This window comes from Ranitomeya imitator, chromosome 1 (genome assembly GCF_032444005.1).
Source record: "Ranitomeya imitator isolate aRanImi1 chromosome 1, aRanImi1.pri, whole genome shotgun sequence".
Lineage (NCBI taxonomy): Eukaryota > Metazoa > Chordata > Amphibia > Anura > Dendrobatidae > Ranitomeya > Ranitomeya imitator.
In genome coordinates, this window is record NC_091282.1 from 145168596 (window position 1) to 145176277 (window position 7682).

A 7682-nucleotide genomic window follows, 5' to 3' on the forward strand; every position below is an offset into this window, starting at 1 on the left:
AACAGTGGTTTACCCCCACATATTTGGTATCAGCGTACTCAGGAGAAATTGCACAACAACTTTTGTGGTCTAATTTCTCCTGTTACCCTTGTGAAAATAAAAATTTGTGGGCAAAAAGATCATTTTTGTAGAAAAAATGTGATTTTTTTTTTTTCACGGCTCTACATTATAAACTTCTGTGAAGCACATGGGGGTTCAAAGTGCTCACCACACATCTAGATATGTTCCTTAAGGGGTCTAGTTTCCAAAATGGGGTCACTTGTGGGGGGTTTCCACTGTTTAGGCACATCAGAGGCTCTCCAAACGCGACATGGCGTCCAATCTCAATTCCAGCCAATTCTACATTGAAAAAGTAAATCGGCGCTCCTTCTCTTCCAAGCTCTGCGGTGCGCCCAAACAGTGGTTTATCCTCACATATGGGGTATCGACGTATTCAGGAGAAATCGCACAACAACTTTTGTGGTCTAATTTCTCCTGTTACCCTTGTGAAAATAAGAATTTGTGGGCGAAAAGATCATTTTTGTGTAAACAAAAGCGATTTTTTATTTTCACGGCTCTACATTATAAACTTCTGTGAAGCACTTGGGGGTTCAAAGTGCTCACCACACATCTATATAAGTTCCTTAAGGGGTCTAGTTTCCAAAATGGTGTCACTTGTGGGGAGTTTCCACTGTTTAGGCACATCAGGGGCTCTCTAAACGTGACATGGCGTCCGATCTCAATTCCAGCCAATTCTGCATTGAAAAAGTCAAACGGCGCTCCTTCACTTCTAAGTTCTGCGGTGCGCCCAAAAAGTGGTTTACCCCCACATATGGGGTATTGGCGTATTCAGGAGAAATTGCATAACAAAGTTTATGGTTACATTTCTGTTTTTACACTTGTGAAAATAAAAAAAATGGTTCTGAATTAAGATGTTTGCAAAAAAAAGTTAAATGTTCATTTTTTCCTTCCACATTTTTTCAGTTCCTGTGAAGCACGTAAAGGGTTAATAAACTTCTTGAATGTGGTTTTGAGAACCTTGAGGGGTGTAGCTTTTAGAATGGTGTCACACTTGGGTATTTTCTATCATATAGACCCCTCAAAATGACTTCAAATGTGATGTGGTCCCTAAAAAAAAATGGTGTTGTAAAAATGAGAAATTGCTGGTCAACTTTTAACCCTTATAACTCCCTAACAAAAAAAAAATTTGTTTCCAAAATTGTGCTGATGTAAAGTAGACATGTGGGAAATGTTATTTATTAACTATTTTTCGTGACATATCTCTCTGATTTAAGGGCATAAAAATACAAAGTTTGAAAATTGCAAAATTTTAAAAATTTTCGCCATATTTCCGTTTTTTTCATAAATAATCGCAAGTAATATCGAAGAAATGTTACCACTAACATGAAGTACAATATGTCACGAAAAAACAATCTCAGAATCAGCGGGATCCGTTGAAGCGTTCCAGAGTTATAACCTCATAAAGTGACAGTGGTCAGAATTGCAAAAATTGGCTCGGTCATTAAGTACCAAATTGGCTCTGTCACTAAGGGGTTAAACTCTTCAGACTTTCAAAGTCAGTTGTTTACCTCTTTAATGATGGGTATTTCCATTTTTGCATTTTCATTTTTTGTTCCCCTTCTTCCCAGAGCCATAACTTTTTTATTTTTCTGTCAAATGGCCATGTGGGGGCTTGTGTTTTGCTGGACAAGATTTACACCATTGGTTTTACTACAGGGTGTGCCATTTATATGGATACACCTAAATAAAATGGGAATGGTTGGTGATATCAACTTCCTGTTTGTGGCACATTAGTATATGTGAGGGGGTAAACTTTTCAAGATGGGTATGACCATGGTGGCCATTTTGAATTCTGCCATTTTGGATCCAACTTTATCTTTTCCAATGAGAAGAGGGTCATGTGACACCTTAAACTTATTGAGACTTTCACAAGAAAAACAATGGCGTGCTTGCTTTTAACATAACTTTATTCTTTCATGAGTTATTTACAAGTTTATGACAACTTATAAAATGTGTTCAAAGTGTTGCCCATTGTGTTGGATTGTCAATGTAACCCTCTTCTCCCACTCTTGACACACAGATGGCAACACCGCAGAAGAAGTGCTAGCACAGGCTTCCAGTATCCCTTGTTTCAGATGCTGCACATCTCGTATCTTCACAGCATAGACAATTGCCATCAGATGACCCTAAAGATAAAAGTCTAAGGGGGTCAAATCCGGAGACCTTGGTAGCCTGGAAAGTGGATTGGTCGTCATGGGCCAGTTGAATGTTTATACAGTATGTTTTTAATTTTTTTAATATTTGTTAAAACTTTATTTTCTTATTTTTTACTTGCTACGTGGGAGGCTAGAGGCTGTGATCATCTGATCACCTGTGCTACAGATAGCAGGGCTGAAGTCTTGCTGTGTGTAACAAAAATGCTCATCTGCGCCGGGCAGTGCTCATAGCAGTTCAGCAATGACAACCACAGGGGTCTCCTGCAGACCCCAGTTTGTCATGCCAGCCAATCGGCGAACCACGATCATGTGACGGGGTGCCGTTAAAATGCACATCCGGTTTACGCTAGCTAAATGCCACTGTCAGAGATTGAATGCAGCATTTACCTAGTTTACAACCGCAGATGGAATTGTGATCGCTATTAGGGGCACATGATAGCTGATCAGATTAGTTGTCATGCGCTGGAAAAGGTGCGGGCTCAGTGTCAGAGGCCACACCAAAGAGGAAGAGGCGACCAATGATGTATACACATGTTACAAGTCGCTAAAGAGTTAAAAGAAGTTAGGTCCATTCTTCTGGTGTTTTCCACTAGGAAGGCTTTACATACTATGCAAAAGAAGTAAATCGAAAGATTCCTGAGCATCTTCATTGCTTTTTGCATTTAAAACAATGAATGAAAAATGGCAATGCAAAACGCTGGAAAGATGTTAACCAAAAATTCTGGCAAAGAAAAATGTTGATAGACTGCTTCAGGAAAATAAATGACCCCCTCCAAAATAACAAAATAATATTCAGGCTTATAAAACACAGAGAAAACATCAGAAAAAAAAACAAGCAATTCCTGAAGCATTTTCCACTTGAAAGCTGATATTTTTTCGAGAAAAAAATTGGAAAGTTAAAATTTCCTACATATGCATACTACATATTTTTCATCCAGATTTCACCTGAAAACGCCTGAAAAAAAGATCAATAAACATAATAAATTGTTAACATATGCACAGCAATATTGTTTTACGTAGCTGTGCATATGTTCATAATACTTGATGTTTTGCAATTAATTGCAACCATTTTAGGCCTCAGAAGCCATGAAAAGAACTAACCAGAGCAATAAAAAAAAAAGAAAAATGTTGATGGCAAAGCCGCCACAAAAACTACAAAAAAGATGACAAATAAAAGACACTTAAGGAAAGTAACAGCTAGTGTTTTCCTGAAGTGCCTTCTATTTAAAATATGCTGTGGGTATGCATCTAAAAAATACCATGTGCACATATCCTGAGTGGTTTCACAAACTGCATTTTCACAAAACATCACTTTTTTTGTGGCAGTATTTGGTGCAGTTTTTTTAAATCATTGTAGAAGCATGTTCACAAACAATTGCAGAGATAAAGAACAAATTATACATTTCTTTTGTCCTGGTCACACTTCTGACTTTTTTGTTAAAAACCTGCTTTTAACCCCTTCACAAGGCGGCCAATTTCGTTTTTTCTTCTGCTTCCTCCCTCCCAGAACCATTTTTTTTATTCCACATAGACTTATGAGGGCTTATTTTCTGCAGGACAAGTTGTACTTTTAAATGAAACCATTCATTTTACTACATAGTATACTGGAAAACAAGAAAAAAAATCCAAGTGAGGAGAAAGTGTGAAAAAAATGCAATTCTGACATTGTTTTTTAAGACTTGTTTTGATGGTATACATTTTGTGGTAAAAATGACCTCACATTATGATTCTGCTCATCAGTATCATTACGGCAATACCAAACATGTCCAGGTGTTTAATTATTTTAGGGGTGAAAAAAAATCAGAAGTGTGCAAAAAAACAACATTTTGGAGTTATGTTGCCATTTTCTAAGACCATAACTTTTTTTTTCTGTCGATGGAGCTGTGTGATGACTTTTTCATTGATACCATTTTGAGATTGATGTGATGTTTTGATCGCTTTTTACAGCATTTTTTATGGAATTACAGTGACCAAAATACTGTAATTTTGGCATTCTTGATTTTTGTTTGTTTACAGTGTTTACCGATCCTGTTTATTATTTTTATATTTTGATAGATCGGCCTTTCTTAACCCGTCAATACTACATATGTGCTAATTTTTTTAAATATCTTTACTTTTAACTAGCTGAAGAGCCCGGCTTTGCCCAGGCATAGTAACTAACTGTGGTTACTTATAACAAATTATAATGATTATACAGGTCCTTCTCAAAAAATTAGCATATAGTGTTAAATTTCATTATTTACCATAATGTAATGATTACAATTAAACTTTCATATATTATAGATTCATTATCCACCAACTGAAATTTGTCAGGTCTTTTATTGTTTTAATACTGATGATTTTGGCATACAACTCCTGATAACCCAAAAAACCTGTCTCAATAAATTAGCATATTTCACCCATCCAATCAAATAAAAGTGTTTTTTAATAACAAACAAAAAAACCAACAAATAATAATGTTCAGTTATGCACTCAATACTTGGTCGGGAATCCTTTGGCAGAAATGACTGCTTCAATGCGGCGTGGCATGGAGGCAATCAGCCTGTGACACTGCTGAGATGTTATGGAGGCACAGGATGCTTCAATAGCGGCCTTAAGCTCATCCAGAGTGTTGGGTCTTGCGTCTCTCAACTTTCTCTTTACAATATCCCACAGATTCTCTATGGGGTTCAGGTCAGGAGAGTTGGCAGGCCAATTGAGCACAGTAATACCATGGTCAGTAAACCATTTACCAGTGGTTTTGGCACTGTGAGCAGGTGCCAGGTCGTGCTGAAAAATGAAATCTTCATCTCCATAAAGCATTTCAGCCGATGGAAGCATGAAGTGCTCCAAAATCTCCTGATAGCTAGCTGCATTGACCCTGCCCTTGATGAAACACAGTGGACCAACACCAGCAGCTGACATGGCACCCCACACCATCACTGACTGTGGGTACTTGACACTGGACTTCAGGCATTTTGGCATTTCCTTCTCCCCAGTCTTCCTCCAGACTCTGGCACCTTGATTTCCGAATGACATGCAAAATTTGCTTTCATCAGAAAAAAGTACTTGGGACCACTTAGCAACAGTCCAGTGCTGCTTCTCTGTAGCTCAAAAGTGGCTTTACCTGGGGAATGCGGCACCTGTAGCCCATTTCCTGCACACGCCTGTGCACAGTGGCTCTGGATGTTTCCACACCGGACTCAGTCCACTGCTTCCTCAGGTTCCCCAAGGTCTGGAATCGGTCCTTCTCCACAATCTTCCTCAGGGTCCGGTCTCCTCTTCTCGTTGTACAGCGTTTCCTGCCACATTGTTTCCTTCCAACAGACTTACCATTGAGGTGCCTTGATACAGCACTCTGGGAACAGCCTATTTGTTGAGAAATTTCTTTCTGGGTCTTACCCTCTTGCTTGAGGGTGTCAATGATGGCCTTCTTGACATCTGTCAGGTCGCTAGTCTTACCCATGATGGGGGTTTTGAGTAATGAACCAGGCAGGGAGTTTATAAAAGCCTCAGGTATCTTTTGCATGTGTTTAGAGTTAATTAGTTGATTCAGAAGATTAGGGTAATAGGTCGTTTAGAGAACCTTTTCTTGATATGCTAATTTATTGAGACAGGTTTTTTGGGTTATCAGGAGTTGTATGCCAAAATCATCAGTATTAAAACAATAAAAGACCTGACAAATTTCAGTTGGTGGATAATGAATCTATAATATATGAAAGTTTAATTGTAATCATTACATTATGGTAAATAATGAAATTTAACACTATATGCTAATTTTTTGAGAAGGACCTGTATTGCACATAAAAACATTTCACATCATATATTCACCACTACAGATTTGCAACACAAATTAACTAAACGATTACCTAAGTATTGAAAGTATTTTATTTTCAACTCATTCAAGAGCCTTTTGATAAACAACATTTTTGGTTTTTCCTTCCAGTGCAAAGATGAACAGATTTTTGGCAGTTCCAACTCTTGAACAGGCCACGTAAAGTTCACCATAAGAAAAGCATGGAGATTACAAATCGATCCCTACTACTTTCAAGGACTGTCCCTGAGCCATGTTAATGGACATTGCAAAAGCCAGTCGAAGTGGAAACTGGAGGCGTTTAAAATCAAAAGGCAAATTAGATGAAATGAGTGGAATTCTTGGAATGAAAAGGTCCTCTACTTTGGCACATCCTGTTGCTGAGCTGTGTATCTAATCCTATCCTGTGTGATACTGTCTGCTGAGCTGTGTACCTAATCCTATCCTGTGTGATACTGTCTGCTGAGCTGTGTATCTAATCCTCTCGTGTGTGATATTGTGTGCTGAGGCGTGTATCTAATCCTATTCTGTGTGATACTGTGCTGTGTATCTAATCCTATCCTGTGTGATACTATATGCTGATGCGTGAATCTAATGGTATCCTGTGTGATACTGGGCTGTGTATCTAATCCTATCCTGTGTAATGCAGTCTGCTGAGCAGTGCATCTAATCCTATCCTGTGTGATACTGGGCTCCCCCTGCAGTCTGTGTCAGAAGGTGGTCTGTGTCGACACGGTAATAAATTATGTTATTTCCAGCTTTACAAAAGGGCGGTCACACCATAGAAATGATAAGACTAATAGGCTTCAGTTACCACAACTGTCTACAAGGAAAACTGTTGCTCATAGCAACCAATCACAGCTCAGCTTCTTGAAAGATGCTTAGTGATTGGTTGCCGATATATACACACACACACACACATACATACATACACCCATTTTTATATATATATATATATATATATATATATATATATATATATATATATATATACTTTATATATATTCTGCGTGCAGAATTATTAGGCAAGTTGTTTTTTGGATCACATGATACTCTTTATACATATTGTCCTACTCCAGCTGTTCGAGCTTGAGAGCCAACTACCAATTAAGTAAATCAGGTGACGTGCATCTCTATAATGAGGAGGGGTGTTATCTAATGACATCAGAACCCTATATAAGGTGTGCGTAATTATTAGACAACTTCCTTCCCCTTGGCAAAATGGGTCAGAAAAGAGATTTGACGGGCACTGAATAGTCCAAAATTGTGAGATATCATGCACAGGGATGCAGCAGTGTTGAAATTGCCAAACATTTGAAGCATGATCACCGAACAATCAAGCGTTTCATGGCAAATAGCCAACAGGGTCGCAAGAAGCGTATTGGGCAAAAAAAGGCGCAAAATAACTGCCCATGAATTGAGTAAAATCAAGCATGAAGCTGCCAAGATGCCATTTGCCACCAGTTGTGCCATATTTCAGAGCTGCAATGTTACTGGAGTATCAAAAAGCACAAGGTGTGCAATACTCCGGGTCATGGCCAATGTAAGGAAGGCTGAAAAACGACCACCTTTGAACAAGAAACATAAGATAAAACGTCAAGACTGGGCCAAGAAATATCTTTAGACTGACTTTTCAAAGGTTTTATGGACTGATGAAATGAGAGTGACTCTTG

The 7682-nt window shown here is 38.4% G+C and overlaps 1 long non-coding RNA gene across 1 annotated transcript in view; it reads left to right on the forward strand.

Moving 5' to 3' along the window:
* The window catches only part of LOC138657652 (uncharacterized), a 72808-nt gene extending 65845 nt beyond the window's left edge, over nucleotides 1-6963 (forward strand). Inside the window, exons 2-3 of the long non-coding RNA XR_011317111.1 lie at nucleotides 2081-2277; nucleotides 6142-6963. This is a non-coding gene — a long non-coding RNA (uncharacterized lncRNA). The remainder of the gene's footprint in view (nucleotides 1-2080; nucleotides 2278-6141) is intronic.
* Nucleotides 6964-7682: the final 719 nt, after the last annotated feature.